Source organism: Cervus elaphus, chromosome 26 (genome assembly GCF_910594005.1).
Source record: "Cervus elaphus chromosome 26, mCerEla1.1, whole genome shotgun sequence".
Taxonomy (NCBI): Eukaryota; Metazoa; Chordata; class Mammalia; order Artiodactyla; family Cervidae; genus Cervus; species Cervus elaphus.
This window is the reverse complement of record NC_057840.1, coordinates 16,809,278-16,824,704: the sequence shown is the minus strand read 5'-3', so window position 1 is coordinate 16,824,704 and position 15,427 is coordinate 16,809,278.

Below are 15,427 nucleotides of genomic sequence, written 5' to 3'. Positions count from 1 at the left end.
TGCCAGTTTTAGATTGCATTTTACAAGTGCTGTCAGCTGCGGTCAGTCTCTCAGCCACATCCTCCATGACCCTGCCCTCGCTCTCCACATCCTAATCACAGAGGCTGCCTTCAGTTTTTCCAAATCTAGATTTCATACTTGCTGTCCTCCCTTGTGGCTCAGCTGGTAAAGAATCCACCTGCAAAGCGGGAGACCTGGCTTTGATCCCTAGGTTGGGAAGCTCCCCTGGAGAAGGGAAAGGCTACTCATTCTAGTATTCTGGCCTGGAGAATTCCATGGAACATATAGTTCATGGTGTTGCAAAGAGTCGGACATGACTGAGTGAGATTCACTTTCATATCCTTCCTTGAACTAAGCCCTCTAATAAAGGGGCTTCTCATTAACTTATGATAAGTTTCTTGTGTAACTGTTTTATTCATCCCATAACCCAGAGACCTAGCACATTAGATGTGTTCAATATATATTTGCTGAACAAATAGTTTAAATTACAGCACTTTTAGCAGGAGCTTTTGGGGACCTTCCTGGTGGCTCAGTGATAAAGAACCCACCCACCATAGCAGGGGATATGGGGTCAATCCCTGGGTCAGGAAGATTCCCTGGAGAAGGAAATGGCCACCCACTTCAGTATTCTTGCCTGGAAAATTCCAAGGAGAGAGAAGCCTGGTGGTCTATAGTACGTGGGGTTGCAAAAGTCAGATATGACTTACAGAGACTAAACAAGAGCAGTTGGCAGAAGCTGTTATTCTAACAGTCTTTTTTTTTTTTTTTTCTAACAGTCTTTTTTTGAACACCTTCATTGTTCACAACTCTCCAGTTTCTGCAAACCTACCACTGTAATCACTCATGAAATCTGAGAAAAGCTAGTCTTTGAGAATCAAAAAGAGAATAGTGGTTATACATGGAAGCATAAAGTCAAAATCCCTAGAGACTATCTAGAAATACAACCCTCACCCCACACAAATGTGACTGGTCAGCTGTGGGGAATACTAAAATCTGGAAAGGTTAACTGGATTCTATGTCTAGTGGATACCGGGTGGCAGAGTTCAAGACAGAAGGTCCACCAGGGCTGAATACCAGCACAGACGTTGCATATGCAGTTGCTTTATGTTCCCTTTGACTACTTTGATTAAAAATTTGATCAAACTTCAATCTGTATGGAAATGGAATCCCAAATATGGAATCTGCCAGGTGTCATCCATGAAACAAGATCCAGACAAGAGATCTGGCTTTTTGGTATCATTTGTTGTAACTTTTTCATCTCAAGGTTTTGCTACCAAGCTGAGCAGCATCAATTTATCTCCAGGTTTGCAGCCCTGAGCTTTCATTCTGCTTTTGTTTCACATTGCTATCTGTGTGACCTCAGGCATGTCACCACAGTGTTCCTCCACCCATTCATTCTTTCACTCATTTGCTCACGTAACAGCCCTCTTTTGAGCACTTTGCATTTGCAGGACACTGTGTTGGGTGCTGTGGATGAAGTAATAATGCATGAGATGTTGTCTAGTCCTCAACAAACTTGGAAAACAAATGAGAGAGGAAAAAGCAATTTGCATATGTGTGTGTGCTATCACTCAGTCATATCTGTCTCTTTGTGACCCCACGGACTGTAGCCCTTCAGGCTCCCCCATCCATGGATTTTTCCAGACAAGAATACTGGAGTGGGTTGCCATTTCCTACTCCAGGGGATCTTCCTGCCCTGGGGATTGAACCCATGTATCTTGCATCTCCTGCATTGGCAGGTGGATTCTTTACCACTGCACCACCTGAGAAGCCGTTTGCATATGCGTGGTCTCTCAGTCATGGCCAATTCCTCTGTTCAAGGGATTCTCCAGGCAAGGGTACTGGAGTGGGTTGCCATGTCCTTCTCCAGGGGATCTTCCTGACCCAGGGATCGAAACTGAATTTGCTGTATCTCCTGCATTCCAGGCAGATTCTTTACCCACTGTGCCATCAGGGATGGTGTATAATCCAAAGATTTGCCAGAAAAGAGTGAGACAGAAGAGAGAGAAATCCTAAGAAAGAAGGGAAAGCTACTCTCTGAAGTTTCTTCATCCTGGATGAGTGTTTATTCTCAAAGACTAGTTCATGCTGGCACTGAGACGGAAGAGTGATTAGCGAGGTTCTTGACTATGATGTAACAGAAAGAGCAGGAGACAAAGACGGACTTTCAGGGCTGCTGCACACTTATTTTGCATCCTTTAGGCCAGTCAGCCTCATACGGCTTCAGTTTCTTCTTCCATCAAACATGGTTAACAGTACTGTAACCTATTTTACAAGTATGCTGCAATATATGCAAAGTGGTCTTTAAATTTTAATGACCACATAGATGTATTATTTCACAGCACACCCTGCTTTCCCATAGGATATTGTTAGAACCAGATTCCAGATAGTCTGCTAACTACAAGTCAGGGACCACTCCTACAAGATTCTTTAGGCTGAGATTCAGGAGAGTATAATTAGTTTTTTACTTACTAAGAGGCCCTATATAAGGCACTAGAGTCTATGAGCTTCTGTCTTCATGTCTATAAAATAAAAGTAATGATACTTATGTTACTAGATTCATAGGGTTGACATGAGAATCAAGAAAAGTACTATGTTTTGGATGCCTTAAAATGGTATATAACTGTTAAATATTAAGGAACAGAAAGAAACTTGTCTGCTTTTCAAATGAGAAATATTTTAATTCTAAATCTACTCATTTTCCCTACAGTGCCAATACCCTGAGATAGCACTGTTCACATTTTGATGGCCATCCTTTCACGACTCTCTTTATGTCTATGAAGCCCCTATACATTCACACAGCCGTATAGACACACACACACAATATATCACATGAATGGACTTAACAATATATGGCTTTTAAAAAACATGGTCACCTTCTCTACAAATTGACCCCCTCCCCACAGGTTGACCCCCTCCCCAATGTACTTTCAACAGTCAACTCAAGCTGTGTCTCTTCTCTTGAGCTCCTCCTAAACACTACCTCCACAAGGCAAAATTTCTCCTTAGCCCGAGACTATGTTGATGCCACATCACGGTACCCAATGCTTTGTGGTACTTCCTTCCTTTCAAACTGTTTTATCCCTACTTCATATCCCTGGCACTTAATATAGCACCTGATACACTGTAGGTAATAAATAATCAAGGAATGAATGAGGGGATAAATAGATGAATGAACAAATGAGTGAATTGTTACCCAGGATGTACAGGACTTTTTAATTATTCCTTTATAAATTAGAAGGCAAGTCATAAAATTATTTTTATTATCTATGTCCCAATTATATAGAGAGATTTCACTAAGCATATGTAATTTTAAATTATCTATATTGTCAAATATATATAAACCCAGTAATATATTTTGCTGTTGTTTAGTCACTAAGTTGTGTCTAACTCTTTTGCGACCCCATGGACTATAGCCCGCCAGGCATCTCCGTCCATGGAATTTCCCAGAAAGAATACTGGAGTGGGTTTCCATTTCCTTCTCCAGGAGATCTTCCCAACCCTGAGATCGAACCCGCGTCTCCTGCATTGGCAGGCAGATTCTTTACCACCGAGCCACCAAAGACGTCCTCAATTATATATTAACTGAGAATAATTCCTTATGATTCTAAATCTTGTCAAGGAAAACAGTGAATCAAAGTCATTGGAGATCACCGTAACAACCTAGAGGGATGTGATGGAGAGGGAGATGGGAGGAAGTTTAAAGAGGGAAGGGACATAGGTATACCTATGGCTGATTCATATTGATGTTTGGCAGAAATCAACACAACACTGTAAAGCAATTATCCTTCAATTAAAAATTTAAAAAAAAATTTTTTTTTAGTCATTGGAGATTTCATGTGTTAAGTCTGAACAGAGGTTGTCCTAGTGATATTATAACACTTATTGATGACACTCTCACTATTCATTCCTCTCCAGGACAAAATGTGCCAGCCCAGATTGGCAGGAGGCTTTGTAATAGAAAATAGATGTACAACACTTCTAAAATTTTAACATACATGGAATCACCTATGTATCATTTGAAAATGCAGATTTTAATTGAATCAATCTGGGATAGGGTCTGAGGTTCTGCATTTCTAACATGCACCCTAGCATTATCCATTTTTCCGGTTTATGAACTACCCTTTGAGAAGCAAGGCAATAAAAAAATAAGACAACAACATTACTGTCAACTTCATTTCCAAAGACAATATCCGGAATCTTAAATCACTATGAACTTAACCACTGCCAATTGAGACCATAGTTACTGGACTTGTTTAATGAAAAGGAGGAATAAAGTATGTTTTGGCAGTTAGTGTAACAAATGACCTTGAAATAACTGAACTCAAATACTTACTAGCTCACTCACCTATTTTATTTCTTTAATGGTTTCTCTGGAAGCCTAATTTAAAACCAGAAAATCCTCATAATTTAATTTTAAAGTATCATCTTTGCTACCAAACAAAACATTCTACCCAGACAAGTATATTTTCAAGATATCAAATTTAATAAAAGGTAAATAAAAGAAAATTATGTTCTATCTACATGCAGCACAAATTCCAGAGACAATGAACTCAACATTGGCATTCCAGCTCGGCAGAACATATAGATGAACCATCTCAAAGGAAAAATCTTGCCCACCTAAAGTGAAAGCAAACATTACCTAAAAAGATTACACTGAATCCATAAATCAACATGGGGAGAACAAACTTCTGAATAGTACTGAGTCTTCTAATTGATAAACATGATATATCTCTATTTATTTGAGTCTTCTTTAATTTCTTTAATGTCAATGTTTTACAGTTTTCACTGTATCAGTCTTATACATATTTTATAAAACTTATTCCTAAGCATTTTGTGTTTTTGAATGCTATTATAAATGACTTTTTAAATTTTAGTATCTAATTGTTATTGCTAATACATTAAAGATACAATTGAATTTTATATATTGACCTTGTATCCTAGGACCTTGCCAAACTTATTAATTCTTCTAGTTTCTTAATAGATTCTAATTGAATTTCTCTATATATAAACATGCCATCTGTGAATTAAAAACCATTTTAATTATTCCTTTCCCATCTGTATTACTTTTATTTTTTCTTCACCTACCATATAGGCTAGAACCCCCAGTACAAAGATGAGCAGATGTCATCTTGAGTGTGGGCTTGCTTATTTCTGGTCCTATGGGGAAAGCATTCAGTCTTTTCACCATTAAAGATGATGTTAGTGACGTCTTTTTAGTAACTGCCCTTTATAAGAAAGTTCCTGTTTTTCCTAGCTTACTGAGAAATTTTTTAATAATGCAAGTGTTGAATTTTGTCAAGTGCTTTTTCTGCATCTCTTGAAATGATCATACAGTTTCTCCCTTATTTTAACATGGTAAATTACATTGATTTCCAAATATTAAATCAACCTTTCAATTTTAATGTAAACTACACTTGGCTATACTTAATACACAAACATACACACACAGAGCTAGTTTTTATTTGCTAAGTTTTTGTTATTCTTGTGTCTGTTCATGAGGCATATTCATCTGTAGTGGTATTTTTTTTTCTCTTTGCATTTTCTTTTGTTTGGTGTCATAGTTACGCTGGCTTCATAAAATGAATTGAAAACTATTTTTATAGCAGACTAGATCCACAAACTTTCATTTTCAAAGCCATCGTATACTGCCTTTTAAGTTTAGAAACAATGGGAAAAAACTATAACTCTCAATATGTAAATATTTATTCAAAAATATTTACTGAACTTCTGTGTTTACAAAGAAAAGTCCCTGTCACTGAAGGCCTCCAAGACACCCGAGGGAGAAACAGGTGTGTTAAGCCAATGCTTGTAAGGATATGTTCAAGGTGTAATGAGGGCACAAAGAAGCAATTTTTGCTATTTGGATAGTAGCCAAACCTATACAACTCAAAACAGATCTTTCATCACAACCTTTTTGATTTCAAAACAGGGTAGCCCAGCCACAAGAAATGTAGTCAATCTGATTTTCCTATACAGTTCAAAACAGATCTTTCATTACAACCTTCCTGATTTCAAAACAGGATAACCCAGCCACAAGAAATGTAGTCAATCTGATTTTCCAACGAGATACAGACAATGATCTACTCATGTTTTAGTCTTTGATGCAGTATTTTATCTTTCTGCTATATGAAAAGCAAACCAGGGAAGGGTTTCCCAGTCTACTTGGCACAACACTGGGATAAAAATGGAAATCATTTTTCAATGTTCTGTTTGGTTATTGAACCACTCTGCTTCTTGATCACAAACGTTTCATAATTTCAAACTGAAGCATTTAATACACAAATAGAGAATACAGTCAACCTCAAAGGAAATGCAATTGAAAATTAAAACTAAAAACAAATTCATGTGTAGTTATAATACATTTTAAAGAAAATCCTAGCAAGTACAGAACTGAGCTCGCTGGAAAACATGAGCAATTCAAATGGCCTGACATTAACCATCTGAAGAAAGCCAGATTTCTTCATTCAAGGCTACATTTTCACATAGCCATTCTCTAGGCTCTAGTCCATCACGTGTGCTAAGTCACTTCAGTCGTGTCTGACTCTGTGTGACTCTGTGGACGGCAGCCCCCCAGGCTCCTCTGTCCATGGAGATTCTTCGGGCAAGAATACTGGAGTGGGTTGCCATGCCCTCTTCCAAGGGATCTTCCCAACCCAGGGATCAAACCCACATCTCTTATGTCTCCTGCATTGGCATGCAGGTTCTTTACCACTAGCGCCACCTGGGAAGCCCAGTCTTACACATCTCACAATACATCTGCTTCTTTATGGGAGCATACCACTAGAAACACAATAGCGAACCCTTCTGCAATGTACATTGTTCCCTGAAAGTCACCTCTCCCCAACTCCCACAGCACATATGAATGTGTGTGTGCGTGTGTGTGTGTGTTTAGAGCTGGAAATGGACGTTGCTGCTTTTATTTACTCAGCATGTATGAACTCGATCTGCTAAATATGTTCATTTCTATGGGAATTCCAAAGCACGGTATTACTTTCCTCTGTAAATAATGGTTTCCATTATATGAAAGGGCAGAGCTCAGCAGCAGAGAAAATGCGTTGCTTATAATGGCAGTAGAAGCACGCTGATGGAAGCAGGCGATGCCCCACAGGCAGTAAAATACAAGCCGTGGCTCCTCTCACCTCTCAGAGATCCAACTCGATTATGTGTTGCACATAAATGTGCTACGCCACACAGCCTGGGCTGAATAAACTTCTGACAGTTTAGAAGGTCAGTGTTTTTCCAGGGAACAAGGAAATACACTGCTAAAGATTTATCTCATTAGCCATAGAATAAGTTCAAGTGCCCAGCCAAAAAATTTAGTTAAGCACTGAATAATTATGTTTCCATATGCAGAGACTAAGGCTGCAGGGAGGTGAATTTTCTTTCATCATGCATCTAGAGGACACATATTTGAACACAGCCCAAAATAGAAAAGGCAAACCCAAATCCATCTGCTTTAAACAGAAGAAGCTCTCCTTATATATGAAGGAAAACAGTGTTTCTGCAGTGTCTTAATTACTTCTCCATTTCTTTAAGAATGTCAAGATGCTACCCATTTAAGTCCTGCAGTAACTGAGTCTTTTTTGTCTTCTTCCTTTATCTAGTATTTAGCAAAAAGAAGCATTCTTTTAAAAATAAAAAAAACATTTCTGTATTTGGTAAGTGAAAAAACTCAGTCTCCAATCGGTAGGAATCTCAAACTCATACTGTATGATTTCACGTCTGTGGCATTTTGAAAAGGCAGAAATATAATAACAGAGAACAGACACGTGATTGTCAGGGGTTTGGAGTGAAGGGAGGGTCTAAGAAGAAAGGGGTAGCTGGAAGGTATTCTTTGGGATATTAAAATCATTCAGTATCTTGGCTATGGTGGTCATTACAAGCATCTGTATGGGTAAAAACTTATAAAGTTGCATATAAAAAATGAATTTCGTGAAATTTTTAGTTGGTTTAAAAGTAATTTGAGTCCCTATTTTGTAGCAATAAGAGATTCTCCTTGCTATAATGATGCTGAGTTTTAATCAGCATCATTATAGCGTTATTGTTTCACATCATTAGAATGTCATTACAGCAGTATTTTCAGTATCACTACACCATTGTTAATTCAGCAACACTCGAGCTTCTTAAGCCTCTTACCTAAAGAATTTAATCAAACTAATGGTTGTGTGAAGCATCCAATTTTCCCATTTTCCTGGGTTTCACTTGTCTCTCTCACTTCGCGGCCACCATTCTAAAATACACAACTAGCAAGATACAGACATAACAGGATATTTTTGTTATCTTACACCAAAATGGCATGCCTCACCACAATTTGTCTTAATTTTTCTTTCATTCTTCCTCCTTTGAAAGAAACACTAGAAATTGTAGTAAAATAATTACTGTTTTGTTTTTTTTTTGAGAAGCAGTTTGTCCTGTAACTGGTTATCAATGATGCCATGATGTACGAACCTGGACCAAATTCTGCTAAGTGAAATGAGCCAAATGCCTGTGTGCATGTATGCTAAGTCACCAGTCATGTCTGACTCTTTGCGACCCCATGGACCCTCAGGCTCCTCTGTCCATGAGATTCTCCAGGCAAGAATGCTGGAGTGGGCTGCTATGCCCTCCTCCAGGGGATCTTCCAGACCCAGGGAATTGAACCTGAGTCTCTTACAACTCCTGCACTGGCAGGCGGGTCCTTACCACTAGCATCCCTGGGAAGCCCGCAATGAGCCAATGGAGAAAGACAAATACTGGATGGTGTCACTTCTGTGTGGAGTCTGTTTTTTAAGCTGATTTTATGGAAATGAAGAGTAGAATGGTAGTAGCCAGGGGCTGAGGAAGAAGGAAGCAAGGAGATGTAAATCAAAGGATACAAACTTGCAGTTACAAGATGAATAAATCCTGAGGATCAAATGTACAGGATGGTGATTACAGTTAATAATACTGTATTATATACTTGACATTTGATCAGACTAGATCTTAAGCATTCTCACACAAAAAAGCTAAACATGTGAACTGAGGGATACGCTAATTTTCTTGATCTTGGTCATCATTCCACAATGTATGTGTATTCAAATCACCACATTATACACTTTAATTACAGTCATCAATTATTTCTCAATAAAGTTGGAAAAAATAAAATAAAACCAACATTTTGGCAACCTTGATCTTTTCCAGACAGGAACTGCCAGGGGGATATGTGGGGACATAACTTTAGACTACTAGAAGCCACGGCAGAGTTTGGTCACATCTCTTAGCGCAGGTGTTCGGAAGAAGCTGTTTGTACTAAAAGTTTCTGCAGGACTCAGCAGGCCCTCCCCACCGGGAGAAGCATAAGGTTTAAAGCACAGCTTGCTCCAAACACTTCCTCCTCACAAAACCCTTTTTACCCCTTTCTTGAGTTCTTGACCTCGCTGAGGGGTCTGGGTGTGTCTCCCTTTGTGTATACATCCTTCTTCTGTATCTAGCTTCCCAGTGCCTCAGTGGAAATGAGCGCAGAGAGAGAAAAACTCCAACATCCTGTTATGTGGCCAAACCTAAGGCTTATCCCAAGAACGGGGCCACTGGGAGCAGAAAAACAAGAACTGTGAAACCGGCCCTTTGCTTCTCTTTCTCTTTTGGTTGTAGCCTCCCACTAATGACAAGGTCTCACTGAAAAGGAGGGTAACAGATTCTAGAGAGAGGAATAAATACACCTATATCAATACGCTGTGTATCATTCCAACATAGACATTTTTGCATACCGAGCACCCAGCTCAATATTTGGCCCAGAGAAAACGTTCAGAGAGTAAGTGAATGCATGAGTGAATGGGGTGAGTTTTGTGAGTAAGGCAATCTTTAGGCAGTAATTTCTTACAGCTGCAATGCAATGAATTGTGTGATATCTGAATAGATTAGTTTTATTTTAAAATAGCATTTAAGATTTTATTTATAAGAATAAGGTGGGAGGGGGGTTCAGGATGAGGAACACATGTAAATCCATGGCTGATTCAGGTCAATGTATGGCAAAAACCACTACAATATTGTAAAGTAATTAGCCTCCAACTAATAAAAAAATTAAAAAAAAGAATAAATGCTTAATATAGATTGTAAAATTATTAAAATTTCTATTATTCTTGCCTGGAGAATGTCACGGACAGAGGAGTCTGGCAGGCTACAGTCCAAGGAGTCGCAAAGAGTTGAATACAACTTAGCAACTTAACAAGAATAGATGGCAAAATTACTAAAATGCACAAATTAGGAAGTAATTTCACTTGCAATCCCACTTAGAACTTATCACTGTTATATTTTAAAGCATTTATAAACATATTATGTATATTTTTAAAAACAAAAATACCATAAATTATGTAATACTGAACAAAATTATATAACATGAAATCCATACAGCCCCAAAAGGGAACATCCTCTCTGGATGCTATTGCTTTTTTTAAAAGCACAATTTAGCTCAAGTTTTCTGTTGTGTTTCAGTTTGACTTGTAGGTCCTACACTAGTGAGCTTTTGCTATAATACTGCTGCATAACAAAAAAAAGCAGGTGGCATAGAGCAACAGGCATCTGGTTCTCACCTGTCTGCAGGGGCGGGTCTGCTACTCACGATTGCACTTGGCAGGGCCTGGCTCCAGGCTGCAGGTCTGGTTCAGGTTTGCTCCACAAGTCTCCAAATTTCAAGCCTTTGCCTGCTTCATATTCACATACATCCCATTAGTCAAAGCAAGTCACATGGCCAAGTAAGGTATCATCAGTAGAGCAGAGAAATACACTCTGCCTTTGGTGAGACTCACTGTCAAGTCATGTGAAACAGGCAGTCACATGGGAAGGATACAGGGAAGGAGAAGAACTGGAAGCAATAATCTACCCCAGGCCTAGCCATTCTTGTTTATATCACTCCCTCCTAATTAGCTCTAGGATATTCACTGATTTTGGGAGGGTAATACTTCTCTATGGTAAACAACAACTACAACAGCTATTTAGCATAAACATTAAAGACACATTCTGAATGCACTCAAGACTAGTAATTTCTCTTAAAACATAAAGTTTGAATTCTCCACAATTTATCACTAATGTATTCATTCTCTTGTGTCTGTTTATTATATTCCTTTGATTTGAATGCTCCACTGAACTTTTCTCTGTGTTTCCGTGTGTGACACTTAACTCAGGAAGCCACTCTTCTCCAGGTTTCAGTAGAGCCCTACTGAACAATGCTTGGGAACAATGCTTTCCCATTCTATTAGCTGAAATCTATCTACCATATCTGCTCGGGGAAAATTAATATTTTTGGTATATTAAAACATTTGCATATTTCAAACATATCTCTGAGATATGTTAGATTAAAATATCTTTACATCTGCTTATTATAAACCTTTGCTCTTCAGCATACTATGTAAAATGTTTATTTTTGAATAAAATAAATGAGAAATAGCCCTTTTATTGTAGCAATATGTTAATCAGGCCACATAGCTTTCAGTTTGGAGGTCATCTCTTTTTATTCTCTAAGTGAGCCAAAGAATCATAGTGGTGATTCAAGGATGGTGTCCTTATCATCACAGTTGACGCTTTCACCATTTTCCTCATGCAGCAACTAGGTGTTCGATCCAGGTCACTTAAAACAGGCAGGTGGCTTCACTGTCTTGCCTCTACCCAGGAATGTAATAGTGTACACAGCCCCAGTGAGCACATCCTTTTTAAGACCTAAATGACCTCTGAGAGCATGTGCATGAGAGGAAGCATGTGACCTCTTTTTGCTGCTAGGAGAGCACAGCGTGTTCCCCAAGTGGGGGTCATCGCCCTCATCTGGAGTGGACCGGAGACCTGTGCGGGGATGTTTAGTTGTCACAGTAACTGGAGTCTGCCATGGACATTCAGCCCCTGGGGGTCAGGAACGGCAACTTCTTACATCACAAACAGCCATCTCACGCTAGCAGAGATGTCCAATTCAAAATGCCAAGTCGTGCCCTGTGTTGAAATGCTGACTTAGTGGAGTGTGGCCTGCATCAGTCAGGACTTTTAGTTGCAAACAGCAGAATCAGTTTAGCTAGTTTAAGTGGAAAGGGAACTTTATAGCGAAGGTTATTCAGTAACTCACAGAATCCCCAGAATGTCCAGAGAATCAGGCTGGGTGGCCACGTAGCAGGAAAGATGCCTCATTCCACTGTCAGATGTTCCAGGGGAACACTCCTGCCTCTCCCCTCTACCAGCATGTGACACCTACGCAGGGCGCAGGATCCCCAAAAAGCGACTCTACCCCTGCACCATGCAGGGTCTCTCTCGCGTGGTGGAGCCCAAGGCTTATGGCTGAACCTCAGTGATAAAGGAGACTGAGGAGAGTTCCTGGCCTCTACTGCAGACCTCTCCTGGGAGCAGCGGGGGCCGCAAGGTACGGGGGTCCTCAAACAAGGAAGGGTGTTCAGAAGATGCCGTGCAGTCATGAGCTGCGAGAAATGCCCACAAATCCATCAAAAGCCCTCATCACGTCCTCTTCTAGGAAGACATTTCCCAGGCTCGGACCTGATAAAAGTAACCTCCAAAACTGCCTTCCAGAATCTTAAAAAGATATACTTAGTCTCTCCCACTGCTGCAGGTGCATTCTGCTTTCCCTACCTCAATCAGCATAGCAGATAATTCTTGGATTGGTGTGTACATATCACTTCTGTTTCTTTCCTCAGCACTGTAATTCCTATCCAACTGTAAGTCTCTTTGTTTTTTTTGTCCTCTCACCTTCATTCTTAGATATATTATGTGAGCATTTACCAAAAAACTTAAATATGGGGCAAGATAATATATTTGTGGTTAAAAAGGCAAAAAAAAAAAAAAAAGAAGTAAGTGTTCTTTGGTTCAAAGACATAACCATGGTGATTTTGTGCTCATGTGGTTTTTGGCAGGAAGCATGGGGAGTAATTGGAAATGTCGCACCCATTTACTATATAGTTACCCAAGAACAAGCATGCTGTACAGTGAAGCAGCTTAAATGGACGAGACTGCAAACAAAGATGGGTCAAAGAATTTTACATATAGATATACAGGGCAGTGTCTTAGAAGAGTGGGCTTTCAGAAATCATTTGAACCACTAAAGGGGAAGCAACGTTATGTTTCCCAAAAACAATGAATCAATTTCTCAGTTTTAGTGTATCTATCTTTGATGCTTTGATAGAACTTCATAACCTTTCAATGTGTATTGCAGTTTACATTTTAAAATCATTCCAAATTGCCTGAATTTATCAGTTACATTTAATGACTGCAAATAAGTAGTTTTGAGGACATTACACAAGAGATGATAATAGCACTACCTTCCTTCGGCTCTCAAATTACCTTATAAACAAGCTTTCTTATCCCCAAAATAGTGTTCCAGGAAAGAACTGTTGTGAATTTTAAATTCACTGACTGAAGACCGAGTTGCTCTAATATTCATTTTTACTGTGAATGAATCATCTAGGGGTCTGTCTTATTAAGAATGTGTACTGCCATCAAATTCATGTAAGGACTTATAAACTATTTTTTAAAGTACACTGGGTTTCTTTCTTTTTTATATGAATACCTGGAAAAGTTGGAATTCAGGAATGCATCCACAATTTGTTTAAAGATAAAACTGATGCTAGGTTTGGAGATATTATAGGTTTGTTTTGAGCATATAATGAAATAAATTTTTAATTTGTTGTATAACATGGTAACTGGTTTATGAATTGGTGATCAACTATAGAGGTGCAAACGTATTAGTCTTATGTCTGAAGGGACATCTAGAATATGAAATCAAAACTGTTTTAATTATCTCCTTATGGGAACATCTGGCTGCTGAGATGACACGCAGAAGCACATTGGGGTTTTAGAGGGAACAGTTTGAATCTTAAGTATGTGCTAGCTATAACTAGTATATTTCAAAGGTCTGAAGTTTAGAATGAAAAGTAGAGTAATACAACAATCATCTAAGATGCTACTCTTGCTATTGTTCAGTCGCCCAGTTGCGTCTGACTCTGTGACCTCATGGACTGCAACACCCCAGTTCTCCCTGCCCCTCACCATCTCCCAGAGTTTGCCCAAGTTCATGTCCATTGCATCGGTGATGCCATCCAGCCATCTCATCCTCTGATGCCCTCTTCTCCTTCTGCCCTCAATCATTCCCAGCATCAGGGACCTCCAATGAGTCAGCTGTTCTCATCAGGTGACCAAAATACTGAAGCTTCAGCTTCAGCATCAGTCCTTCCAATGAGTGTTCAGTGGTTTCCTTTAAGATTGACCGGTTCGATCTCCCTGCTGTCCAAGGGACTCTCAGGAGTCTTCTCCAGCACCACAGTTCAAAAGCGTCAATTCCTTGGCACTCTGTCTTTTTTACCATCCAGTTCTCACAACCACATGTGACCACTGGAAAGACCGTAGCCTTGACTATACAGACCTTTGTTGGCAGAGTAATGTCTCTGCTTTTCAACACACAGTCTATGTTTGTCACGGCTATCTATGCTATAAATGAGACCAAGTTCAAAGCTAGCAGAATCTTGTCCTGCTGTTGAAAATATTATTTTTTTTGACATTTTTAGAAGTATTCATATAGGGTCTACTATTTTACCAGAGACAGAAAATGTTGGAATCTGGTCATAAAAGTAAATTTGTGCCTACATGATGCTGACAAAGCCTTCTAGAAATTGCAGTCTCTTGTTGACAACAGATGTACTAGAATGGCCTAAGCAAGAAGGTCTCACATGTGGGTAGCTGGTTGAGACATGGCATCAGCATGAATACCATCAAAATAAAGTCACAAAGAGACTAGGATCCCTGGAAATCACCTAGCACCAAACTGTTTCAATTCAGAAAAGGGAACTGGTTTGTTTAGAATCACCTTTGGTAAGATTCAGGTCTAGAGACCACAGTCTGCCTCCTGGACAAACTGACACGCTTTCACCAACCACGAAGCCCCCTTGTCAGAAGACAAGGCTATGTAACATACTACACCAGTCGAGGACAACACAGTCTGTCTTGGTGACCCAACAGACGATTTTCTCCAGTTCTGACTAAATGGGGAAAAAGTCATTTTGAATATTTCCCATCACAAACTTTAATTTTTGCAAATTAATGTCGTACTTAGATATTTTTTAATGGAAACAAGAAGATTTATTTTATTGTACACTTTTCATTGTCTTTGTAACCCTGATTAAATGAAAAATTCACTAGTAATATTATATTATTATAATCTTTAATCCCTAAACTAAATACCTGGGTTTTTCCCTCCAGTTCCATCACATCAGCTGACCACTCTCCTATGTTCACAGAACTTCACGGCTGCAAGGGAGATGATTTAGTCAAAAGAAAATGACTTCCCTTTGTTCCACATTCTTAACTTATGAAATGACTTGTACGCAGTGGAGAGAGGAACTGCTGCGTTGTGGAAACAGCGTGGCTTTGAAGTAGAATAGACCCAAGTCTACATTGAGCCCTACCTTTTATTAGCTTTATAAAT